Source organism: Saccostrea cucullata, unplaced genomic scaffold (assembly GCF_032062105.1).
Source record: "Saccostrea cucullata isolate Sc308-1 unplaced genomic scaffold, CSIRO_AGI_Scuc_v1 ctg424, whole genome shotgun sequence".
Classification (NCBI taxonomy): domain Eukaryota; kingdom Metazoa; phylum Mollusca; class Bivalvia; order Ostreida; family Ostreidae; genus Saccostrea; species Saccostrea cuccullata.
Window position 1 is genome coordinate 371,154 of NW_026932916.1, and position 13,457 is coordinate 384,610.

Genomic DNA, 13,457 nt, shown 5'->3' on the forward strand with positions numbered 1-13,457 from the left:
AGGCCGGTTAGCTAGCCTGAACTTTGATGTTTTTTCATCATTGTATATTGTGAAAGGGGAAAAGGCCAGCTATTACACGCCTTATCTTTCAAGTGTTCATCAAATGATTATTGGGGCAAGGTAGAGGGGTCCTAGGGCTATCATTTCCCACCTTCAAAATGGGGCTGTAGTGGCACCACCAAGTGATGCCAAGTGCGTGGGGCATATTTCAAGCATTCATTTGTCCTCCATTTCTGGGAACCTGAACCATCTTTCACTGGGGATGGGTTAAGGGTCTTAGGGGGTATCCCCTGTCAAAGTTTCAAAGGGCCCAAGGGGCTGGGAAAGGCCGGTTAGCTAGCCTGAACTTTGATGTTTTTTCATCATTGTATATTGTGAAAGGGGAAAAGGCCAGCTATTACACGCCTTATCTTTCAAGTGTTCATCAAATGATTATTGGGGCAAGGTAGAGGGGTCCTAGGGCTATCATTTCCCACCTTCAAAATGGGGCTGTAGTGGCACCACCAAGTGATGCCAAGTGCGTGGGGCATATTTCAAGCATTCATTTGTCCTCCATTTCTGGGAACCTGAACCATCTTTCACTGGGGATGGGTTAAGGGTCTTAGGGGGTATCCCCTGTCAAAGTTTCAAAGGGCCCAAGGGGCTGGGAAAGGCCGGTTAGCTAGCCTGAACTTTGATGTTTTTTCATCATTGTATATTGTGAAAGGGGAAAAGGCCAGCTATTACACGCCTTATCTTTCAAGTGTTCATCAAATGATTATTGGGGCAAGGTAGAGGGGTCCTAGGGCTATCATTTCCCACCTTCAAAATGGGGCTGTAGTGGCACCACCAAGTGATGCCAAGTGCGTGGAGCATATTTCAAGCATTCATTTGTCCTCCATTTCTGGGAACCTGAACCATCTTTCACTGGGGATGGGTTAAGGGTCTTAGGGAGTATCCCCTGTCAAAGTTTCAAAGGGCCCAAGGGGCTGGGAAAGGCCGGTTAGCTAGCCTGAACTTTGATGTTTTTTCATCATTGTATATTGTGAAAGGGGAAAAGGCCAGCTATTACACGCCTTATCTTTCAAGTGTTCATCAAATGATTATTGGGGCAAGGTAGAGGGGTCCGGAGGGCTATCATTTCCCACCTTCAAATGGGGCTGTAGTGGCACCACCAAGTGATGCCAAGTGCGTGGGGCATATTTCAAGCATTCATTTGTCCTCCATTTCTGGGAACCTGAACCATCTTTCACTGGGGATGGGTTAAGGGTCTTAGGGGAGTATCTCCTATCATTGTTTCAAAGGGCCCCAGGGGCTGGAAAGGGCCAGTTTGCTAACCTGAACTTTGATGTTTTTCATCATTGTACATTAGGAAACGGGAAAAGGGCAGCTATTATTGGCTTATGCTTATCTAATGTCACCTATAACTTCAACATTATCTGTCAAACAGAACGCGACATTTGTCGCAAATTTGTAAACAAAGTATAGACACGGCAGTTCTATTGTATCCTAGCCTTTTATTTATTAACTCGATCGTTTTAAGTTGAAACCAATCGAAATAATTAGTTTTTACAGAAAATCTGCTATTTATTATACAGCAATCGTGTTTCTCAAGTACGGATTACTGTCTTGTTCAACCAGGAAGTTGGAACTCGTGACGTAGTGTCTAGAATGTATGCCTTTCAAGGAAAAAGTTGTTAGTTCGATACCGGTTTGGTGCAATTTTTTTTTTACTTATGCCCCCAGAAATGCCCCCAGAAACGAAGTTTCGGGGGTATATAGTTTTTTCTTGTCCGTCTGTCTGTCTTTCTGTCTCTCTGTTTGTCTGTTTGTCTGTTTGTCCGCAAAAACTTTATCCTTATTCATAACTTTTGATTAAGTAAAGCTATGACATTCATATTTTACATGTGTATTTCTAGAGAGAAGACCTTTATATGGGTACCACCAAATTTGACCTTTTGGCCTTGATCTTGAGGTTTGACCCACTTTTACACACACATTTTGAATATTTACTTTGGCCATATCTTTTGAACAGTATCTACCAGGATATTTATACTTCACGTATGTATTTTTTGTGGCACGGTCTTTCATTGGATACCTCAAACCTTGACTTTTTGACCTTGACCTTGGAGATTTACGTACTTATGAAAAAACTTTTAGCTCGGCTATAACTTTTGAACAGAAAGTGCTAGGGCTTTCATACTTTACAAATTTAATTCTTGTGAGAATACGCTTCATTGGATACCAAAAACCTTGACCCTTTGACCTTGACCTTGGAGTTTGACCTACTTTAAAAATACAACTTTGACCATAATTTTTGAAGGGTTAGTACTAGACTTTTATACTTCACTTAATTTATTCTTGGAGAAAGACCTCACATTTGTTACCAAAAACCTTGACATTTTGACCTTGACCTTGGAGTTAGTCCCACTTTTACACAAAAATTGCATATTTTTACTTTTGGCCCTCAGTTTTAATTGATAGATACTAGGAATTTCATTTTTCAAATAGAACTTCTTTTTGGCAAGACCTTTCATTAAAACCAAGAATTTAGACCTTGACCTTTGAGATTTCCGGACTTATGAAAAAACGTCAACCTTGGAAATAACTTTCGAAGAGGAAGGTCTAGTGTTTTCAACCTTCACATATGTAATTCTTGTTACAAGATCTTTTATTCAATATCAATAACCTTGACCTTCTGACCTTGATCTTGGAGTTTAACATACATTAAAATCTTTTAAACCTAATAACTTTTGAATAGTTAGGGCTAAGGCTCCCATACTTCAGACATGTGTTCTAAATTTGCAAAGACCTTTCATTGGATACCAATAACCTTCACCTTCTGACCTTGATCTTGAAAATTTTTGTACTTATGAAAAAACTTAAGCCTGACCATAACTTTGAAACAAACGGTGATCGGGCTTTCATGTTTTGCAATCGTATTTCCAGTTAGAAGGCACTACTTTAGGGAACAATACATTAACTTTTTTCAGAAAAGCTTAATATTCACAATGTTGCCATACGGGGGCATCAGTGTTTCATAATCACATTTTTTTGCACTTTAATGTAAGATATTTGCATATGTATACATTTTATGTTATACAGTAAAACTCGGTTATAGCGAAGTCCTAGGGACCTGTGTATTTATATCGCTATATCCGTAATTCGTTATATCCGTATAACGAATTCGTATTACCATATATAGCGAATTTGCTATATGCATGTTTTCCTTCAAGTAATACTACCAAATACGTTTGGGAGGCAAATAGTACAAAACATACCTTCGATAGCAAAGGTTTTATTATGAATTGAATTTGATATACAGATGCTAAAAGAAAATAAAGTCAGCTCAATTTATCAAATTTTGCGATCTTTGAAGTTCGTTATAAAAGATGTAAATTTCATTATATTTAACCTCAACTGGACTAAAATTCAGTTTGCTATATCTGTAAATTCCTTTTATCAGAGTTCGCTATAACCGTAAAATTTTACAAAGATTTGTTAAGAATTTTTCCGGGGACCCAGAAAAACTTCGCTATATCGATGAATTCGCTATATCCGTGTTCATACTAAACGACTTTTACTGTATGATATCAATTATAAGCTCACATCAAGTTTAACGTTTGAAAAATCTCATCACCTCTAAAAGATGCAAAGTTTCGATGTTAAAAGTATGAGACCATCACAGAATTTTTATTACATATTACCATTTTGCACCTCTTATTATGCCCCCGGAACGAAGTTTTGAGGGGTATATAGTTTTTTCGTGTCCGTCCGTTCGTCTAGCTGTTTGTTTGTCCGCAAAACTTAAACCTTTCCTTAACTTTTGATTTAATGGAGCTATGACTTTCATATTTCACGTGTGTACTCTTTGTGACAAGACCTTTCTTTGTGTACAACCAAAACTATCCTTATGACCTTGACCTTCGAGTTTCGAGTTAAACACACTTTAACAAAAAAATTCTAATTGTTTTACTTTGATCATATCTTTTAAACAGTAGATACCAGGACATTTAAATGTGTATACTTCACAAATGCATTTTTTTTGTTGAAAGACCTTTCATTGGATACCAATAACCTTGACCCTTTGGCCTTGGAGATTTCTGTACTTGTGAAATAATTTTAACCTTGGCTAAAACTTTTGAAAAGTAAGTGCTAGGATTTTCATACTTCACATATGTAATCCTTGTGACAAGCCCTTTCATTGGATATCAAGTCGTTTGACCCCTTGACATTGGAGTTCGACCTACTTACAAACATTAACCTTGGCCATAACTTTTGAACGGTAAGGACCAACGCATTCATACTTCCAAAATTTAATCTTTGAGGCCTGGTCTTGTTCAGAAACCAATAATCAGGACCTTTTGACCTTGACCACGGTGTTTGTCTTACCTTTAAAAACGTACTCTACCGCTTTTAAGTGTGTGGGTTGGTGGGGGTGGGGTATAATTAAGGCACGATATACTTGAGTATGACCCAAAGGAAAGCTCTAGCTCCAATTATAGGAACCTCTTTGTACTGACATTATCAAAGCAAAGATATGCTATTGATAACTGTAATAAATAAGAGGCTCTGTGAGCAATGAGTTCGTTAAATGATACCCCCGCCTCCCATAAAAATATAGTGGCAAAGTCAATGCTTTGCTATGCTAAACCCAAAATATGTTTAGGATCACAAAGTTAAACAAGATGTTTTGTGAGACACTGATAACCCTGTAGCAAACATTAAACTTTTCTTAAGTGCAAATTAAAAATACAATTGTAAAATATTAAAGTAGGCCAAGATTAAAGTTTTTCACAAGTAGGGAATACTTTAAGGTCAAGGTCATTGATATTCAATGAAAGCTCTTGCCACGAAAATACATATGTAAATTATGAAAGCCTTCGACCTTACCTTTTAGATAATATGGCGAAGGTTAAAGATGTTAAAAAGTAGGTCAAACTCCAAAGTCAAAGGTCTTGCTATCAAATGAAAGGTCCTGTCACAAGGATTAAATATGTAAAGTATGAAAGCACTTGGCCTAACCCTTCAAAAGTAATGGTTAAGGTTTACTTTTTAAAAGTAGGTCAAACTGCAAGGTCAAAGGGTCAAAGTTCATAGTATCCAATGAAAAATTACATAAGTGAAATATGATATCACTAGCCCTTAGTGTTCAAAAGTCTTGTGACCTTAACTGTGACCTATATGCTAAAAATATTTTTTTCTGCAAACTTTTACATTCGCCATAAATTTTGAACCATAAAGGATAGACTTCATATTTGTTATGCATACACCACTGGTTAAACTCTTTTAAATGCCACCATGGCCAATGACCTTGTGACCTTGACTGTGACCAACAGTGTATACGCTAAATACAGTTTTTTTTCGGCAATTTTAACCTTCGATTTAACTTTTGAACGAAGAAAGATAGAGACAATATTTTTGGAATATATACTTCACTAATGAAGCACATTCACATGCCACCAAGGTCAATGACCTTGTGACCTTGACTTTGCCCTATATGATAAAAATAACTCGTTTGGAACTATGAGAGATAAAAACTTCTATTTAGTATGCATGCTTCACTATTCCCGTTCTTGTGACCTTGACTGTGACCTATATACTATAAATATGTTTTTTTTTTAACTTTGTTGCCGCCGGGTGCATAGTGTTTCAAAAAACGCATCTTGTTCATAAGTATTAAAATCTCCATGGTCAAGGTCCAAAGGTCAAGGTAACTCATTCAATGTAAGGTCTTGTCACATAGATTACATACTGAGAATGTAAAGGATGGAAGTTTGGGCCTATACCGTTCAAAAGTTATGGACAAGGCTAAAAAAATTTAAAAGTAGGTCAAGGTCAAAACGTCAAATTTGGTAGTTCAAAAAGGAAATTCTTGTTACACGGAGTACACACGTGAAATATGAAAGTCATAGCCCCATCAAATCAAAAGTTAAGGACAAGATTAAAGTTTTCACGGCCAAACAGACAGAGGTGCAAACGCACGGACACGACAAAAAAATATACCCAAAAAACTTAGTTTACGGGGGCAAAATGAGGTGCAAACTGGCAATATATAATAAAGATTCTGTGATGGACTCATATTTTTAACATCTAAACTTTGCACTTTTTAGAGGTAATAAGATTTTTCAAACGTTAAACTTATGATGTGAACTTGTAAATAATATTACCGGTATATAATATAAAATGAATACATATGCAAATATTTTCCATTAAAGTGAAAAAAACTTATGCAAAAATAAAAGAGAATACTAGTAATCATAATGTAAACTTGTTAATAATATTTAATGTAATATTTATACAAAAGCAAATGTTTGCTTTGCCATTGAAATAAAAAAATTCTTATGCATAAAAAAAAAAGAAAGAAAATACTAGTAATCTTATTGTTCCTGTGGCCTTTCCAACTTTAAAAGGTCATTTGGGCTGAAAAAATAAGAAAAATAAAAGAAAATTAAAAAAAAATTAAAATGCCAGCCGGTATGGAACTCACGGCTCTTTGCTTGTAAGGGATACGTTCTAAACACTACGTCAAGAGTTCCAACTTCCTGGTTGAACCAAGATAGTAATCCGTACTAAATAGTTTTGAGAAATACGATTGGTGTATAATAAAATTGCAGATTTTCTGCAAAAAAAAAATTATTTCGATTTGTTTAAACTTTGAACAAATCGAGGTAATAATTGAAAGCCTAGGATAAAATAGAACTGCCATGTCTATACTTTGTTTACAAATTTGCGACAAATGTCGCATTCAGTTTGACAGACTATGTTATAGGTGATATTAGATAAACATAAGCCTAAATATAATAGCTGCCCTTTTCCCATTTCCCAATGTACAATGATGAAAAACATCAAAGTTCAGGTTAGCTAACTCTACCCTTCCGGCCCCTAGGACCCTGCAGAAATCTGTCAAGGGATACCCCCTAAGGCCCCCTACCCACCCCCAGTGTTAGTTTGTTCAGTTGGCCGACAATGAATAAAACATGAATGCTGGAAGTATGCCCCATGCACTTTGCACCACTTGGTGGTACCACTACAGTCCCATTCTGAGAGTGGCAAATGATAGTCCTAGGCCCCCTCTACCTTGCCCCAATAATCATTTGATGAACACTTCAAGGATAAGGCGTATAATAGTTGCCCTTTTCCCGTTTCCCAATGTACAATTATGATGAAAAACCTCAAAGTTCAGGTTAGCTAACTGGACCCTTCCGGTCCCTAGGACCCTGCAGAAATCTGTCAAGGGATACCCCCTAAGGCCCCCTAACTACCCCCAGTGTTAGTTTGCTCAGGAGGCCGACAATGAATAAAATATGAATGCTGGAAATATGCCCCACGCACTTGGCACCACTTGGTGGTGCCACTACAGCCCCATTCTGAAAGTGGCAAATGAGAGCCCTAGGGCCCCTCTACCTTGCCCCAGTAATCATTTGATGAACACTTCAAGGATAAGGCGTATAATGGCTGCCCTTTTCCCGTTTCCCAATGTACAATGATGAAAAACATCAAAGTTCAGGTTAGCTAACTGGACCCTTCCGGCCCCTACGACCCTGCAGAAATCTGTCAAGGGATACCCCCTAAAGCCCCCTACCCACCCCCAGTGTTAGTTTGTTCATGAGGCCGACAATGAATAAAATATGAATGCAAGAAATATGCCCCACGCACTTGGCACCACTTGGTGGTGCCACTACAGCCCCATTCTGAAAGTGGCAAATGATAGCCCTAGGGCCCCTCTACCTTGCCCCAATAATCATTTGATGAACACTTCAAGGATAAGGCGTATAATGGCTGCCCTTTTCCCGTTTCCCAATGTACAATTATGATGAAAAACCTCAAAGTTCAGGTTAGCTAACTGGACCCTTCCGGTCCCTAGGACCCTGCAGAAATCTGTCAAGGGATACCCCCTAAGGCCCCCTAACTACCCCCAGTGTTAGTTTGCTCAGGAGGCCGACAATGAATAAAATATGAATGCTGGAAATATGCCCCACGCACTTGGCACCACTTGGTGGTGCCACTACAGCCCCATTTTGAAAGTGGGAAATGATAGCCCTAGGGCCCCTCTACCTTGCCCCAGTAATCATTTGATGAACACTTCAAGGATAAGGCGTATAATCACTGCCCTTTTCCCGTTTCCCAATGTACAATGATGAAAAACATCAAAGTTCAGGTTAGCTAACTGGACCCTTCCGACCCCTACGACCCTGCAGAAATCTGTCAAGGGATACCCCCTAAAGCACCCTACCCACCCCCAGTGTTAGTTTGTTCAGGAGGCCGACAATGAATAAAATCTGAATGCTGGAAATATGCCCCACGCACTCGGCACCACTTGGTGGTGCCACTACAGCCCCATTCTGAAAGTGGGAAATGATAGCCCTAGGGCCCCTCTACCTTGCCCCAGTAATCATTTGATGAACACTTCAAGGATAAGGCGTATAATGGCTGCCCTTTTCCCGTTTCCCAATGTACAATGATGAAAAACATCAAAGTTCAGGTTAGCTAACTGGACCCTTCCGGCCCCTAGGACCCTGCAGAAATCTGTCAAGGGATACCCCCTAAGGCCCCCTACCCACCCCCAGTGTTAGTTTGTTCAGGAGGCCGACAATGAATAAAATATGAATGCTGGAAATATGCCCCACGCACTTGGCACCACTTGGTGGTGCCACTACAGCCCCATTCTGAAAGTGGGAAATGATAGCCCTAGGGCCCCTCTACCTTGCCCCAGTAATCATTTAATGAACACTTCAAGGATAAGGCGTATAAAAACTGCCCTTTTTCCCGTTTCCCAATGTACAATGATGAAAAACATCAAAGTTCAGGTTAGCTAACTGGACCCTTCCAGCCCCTAGGACCCTGCAGAAATCTGTCAAGGGATACCCCCTAAAGCCCCCTACCCACCCCAAGTGTTAGTTTGTTCAGGTGGCCGACAATGAATAAAATATGAATGCTGGAAATATGCCCCATGCACTTGGCACCACTGGATGGTGCCACTACAGCCCCATTCTGAAAGTGGCAAATGATAGCCCTAGGGCCCCTCTACCTTGCCCCAGTAATCATTTAATGAACACTTCAAGGATAAGGCGTATAAAAACTGCCCTTTTTCCCGTTTCCCAATGTACAATGATGAAAAACATCAAAGTTCAGGTTAGCTAACTGGACCCTTCCAGCCCTCAGGACCCTGCAGAAATCTGTCAGGGGGTACCCCCTAATGCCCCCTACCCACCCCCAGTGTTAGTTTGTTCAGGAGGCCGACAATGAATAAAATATGAATGCTGGAAATATGCCCCACGCACTTGGCACCACTTGGTGGTGCCACTACAGCCCCATTCTGAAAGTGGCAAATGATAGCCCTAGGGCCCCTCTTCCTTGCCCTAGTAGTCATTTGATGAACACTTCAAGGATAAAGCGTGTAATAGCTGATCTTTAATGGCGTTTTTGGGATAAAATGCAAAACAGCCAAAGTTCAGAGTAGATAACTGGCCCTTTCCTTTCCCTGGGACCTTTTGAAACGTTGACAAGGGATTTTCCCTAAGACTCTAAACTTAATCACCAATAATTGATGACAAATGATTGCTTGAAATATGACCCATGCACCTGGCACCACCTGGTGGTACCATTAAATCCCCTTCTGATAGCAGGAAATAATCTCCTTTGGCTAGTAATTTTGATCACTTTATAAATCATGGGTATAATACCTGCCTGTAATATAAAAAATGCTTTTGGAACCACTTGGTGGCACCACCACCATTTATTACTGATAGTAGTAATTTACAGTCTTATAGATTCATTAAGTTGTCCCAGTAATAATGTTCGAAATATACTTCAACCTAGTTTATACTTGTGCCATATTTCTGTTTACAATCGTTATATATCAATCAAATTACAGATTAGCTTATTGGCCCTGTTATTATCTTGAGGTCCCTGAAGGAGCTGAAAAGGGATTCTTCCTGAAGGAGTTATCCATTTCCTAGTGCTTGTTTGTTCACTTGGATAAAAATTATAAAGTATTTTATTTATTATTTTTCGATTTTAAAAAAGAAAAAAAAATTGTTCAGGTGAGCCTTACTGCCTCTGAGTATCTGATTTATTATGTAATTAATTGTTGCATTAATTTTCTAATCATTAACCATTAATTATCTAAAATAACGTATTAAAAACAGTACTGCGTCTGAGTACTCTCAGTTCTTTGATGAATTTCCTTATTGGCTGCTAGCTTCTACGCGCTTAGTGGCTGCTGTTATTGGCTGCTAGCTTCAGCCTGGTTAATATGCATAATGTTTTATGGGAAAACTGGAGAAAGTAATAATGGAACCATTGGTGTGATAACCCTGACCAGAGTAATGTCTGATCTACACTAGTACTGCGCCTCCCCTTTTTAAAAATACTTAGGACCACCGTATAGGGAATTAGCGCTGGCACTATAGCTATAGGCCATACAATACAGCTCTGACAACGCACTTTCTAAGCTCACATGGTTTGTTAGACAAATAAAGGTCACATTGTTATTATGCGAAATTGTGTAACGAGGCTACAAATCATATTCTAAAAGTGATTTCTAACTTACTTTTAAGTTTATTTAATCAACTAGTATAAAACATAATCCATAATTAATTTTTGGTAGTAATTTGATATACTCTTGGCTGATGGATTATGATAATTCCTTAAATAGTGTTTCGTGGTTTCCCGTCCAATTTAGCCGTCTATATACCCATTTTTTAATTTTTTAAAGCAGTTCTTTGCCTTGCATTGACCCAAAACAGTGCAAGTCATGTAACTTTTGTAACTTTTTTATTTCTGTACAATAACATAACTTGATAAGATAATAATATTTCTCATTTGATCGACTGATTTCCATGTTAAAAAGCATGTTAAAAAAACTGGCATTTTGTTTAGAGTATTTTTCTGAATCTAACATCATGAAAGATAAATCCGACGGCAAAATTTTAAAGTCTCAGACCGTTAATGTAAAGGAATTATTTTTCAATGGTAGCAATTTACTATTTTGTAAGATTAACAATAGGATATGGAGATAACGAATAATACTTTTTATTCCTGTCTTTTGGCGTGATTCTTTTAAGCAGCATTGTCATTTTTGGGGCCTACATTTCGACAAAATTACGATGAGTATTGAAAATGTGCAAAATACTTCGAAAAATACTCATCTTTAAGACGACAATTTGAAAATTTCAACTAAAAACTAAACCTATTGTGAAATCATACAAATGTAACATCATATTATTTATTAATGAACTCCCATTTAAAACGTCAACTTCAAAACTTCAAGATTTTGAATTTAAGAATTTGTACCTTTAATATGATGTATTCATTATAAATTCAAGCAACGTATCGCATTAAAGGACAATGATGTTAATTTTTTTGCATAAAAGCGTTTCTTCCTTTGGAATATTCAGCAGGAGCTCTTTTTACACTAGAACAAAATGGTTGTGAATCTTTTGATCATATATTCAAGAAGTATTAACATTTCATAGTTCACGGTACACTAATTGTGGCAAAGTCTTTACAAAATTCTATGATTTTGACAATATACATGTGGCCTTGACTTTGAAACTTCAACACTGTGGATAATTTAGAATCAGAAAAGTATGAGAAGAACTATGATATTTGACCCCAGATCTTCACCTTCAAGTTTATTCCAAATAAAAAAAAAACATTTGTGATAACAATTGAAGAGGAGAATAATAATAATTATTGTTATCATATTTCACATGTGCATTACCAACGATAAGACTTTTCCAATGTACTATTAAGAAAAGATGATGCAAACATTTTTTAATTTTTTTTTTACCTTTCATATTTTGATTTCAGTGAACATCCGTAAAACATTAGAGGATATAATGATGGAACTTAAACACTCTAAGTATGACCAACTACAGCTGTCTTCAACTGTGTCCTCTCTCGAGGTGTTCCGAATGAATATGACGAATAACACTTAAGGTAATAGCTTAAAATAACTTAGAGAACAGAAAGCAATATTAATATTTCAAGACGAGGTCTATCTTCGCGATCTGGAACTTCAAAATCTCTATTCTTTTTCAATTATATTCTTTTTGGCGCTGTGCCAAGCTGTTAATTCTCTGGATTCTAAGTCAATTAATGAATAGAATAATTTTCTTTAAAAAAGCAAATCTTTATTGCAAGCAAGTATAAAAATGATTTTAGCTCTCAAGAGCTATTTTACTACATATGTTACTAAATATATACATGCTAAAGCTAAGTCTCAAATAGTTTTTCAGTTTGGATTTACAATGCATATCACTTCAGCTTTAGACGATAGAAATTGATAAAATTAATAATTATTCCTTTTACTAGAAATTATGAGCAAAAGAATAAGCATTTTCTGACGATGATACATAGCCTACAATGCCGTCCAACAGATACATAGAGAAGAGTAAATCTAAAAAAATATGTATTTAAACAATGTATTCTAATGTAACAAATTGGTTGCAATAAAATTGTTTAAAATGTTAATGCTAGTGTAAAAAAGTGATAAAAATACTTCTTTGTCTCAAATAGAAGATTAAATTCTCTGTTTACATTTTTGTAAAACATGTCTTTTAAACATGATCTCTGAACTTATCAGCTTTTCCCAATACCTTCTACAGATATCTTAAAAATAAATCTAAAATAAAAACCCTTTTCTTTACTTTCACCATACATTTATCTTGTATATATTTTACTTTCCAGTTTTTTTTATTTCAACTCTCATATTTATATCAAATAAGTATACAAAGTATATTCATACATATATCTTCACTCAAGTACCGTTTATAAATACCGTATATAGATATCAAACCTAAAGACACACACATAAACATATACACATTTAAATGCACGTAAAAGTTGTTTTCATATAGAAGAAAAGGGAAAAGAGGAGAGAAAGAAACAGAAAAGGAGAGAAAAAACAAAACAAAAAATAATAAATAGGGGCATATATAGCGTTTTTCCCTTCACATTAGGATGGAGGGGTTTAATTATAAACAGTCGTTTCTTGGATACTTTATATGTATGTAACATGTACAAATGAATGAAAACATATCGCATATGATCTGCCAGTTATTCTCAAACAATTTTTCTCCAAATTTACTTTCCAAATTTAATAATTAAATGTAAATTTAATATTGTCAAACGAATCATGTAGGTTATCAATATGTATGGCACACCAAATTCACAAAAATGAGCTAAACATAGTTTCACAGCTGATATTTACCAGGTTTATCGACTGTACACTACAGTTTACAAGCCGTAAACTATAGGTAACAATTCGTTAACTATAGTATTCATCTGTAAATATTTAAAAGCTGTTAACTACATTAATTTACGAATGCTAATCTAAGTCTATCTGTCTGTAATAAAACGTTCATAATAGATTTTGTTGATAAACATAGATTCACATCTGTAAACTATAGATTTACGTTGTTAACGATAGTTTACAGTCCGTAAACTATAGTTTGCATACTATAAACCTA

General features: G+C 36.7%; 1 pseudogene; it reads right to left on the bottom strand.

Annotated features, from left to right (window-relative positions):
- Positions 1-13,457, bottom strand: part of LOC134236477 (multimerin-2-like) — a 67,151-nt pseudogene that overhangs the window by 24,249 nt on the left and 29,445 nt on the right.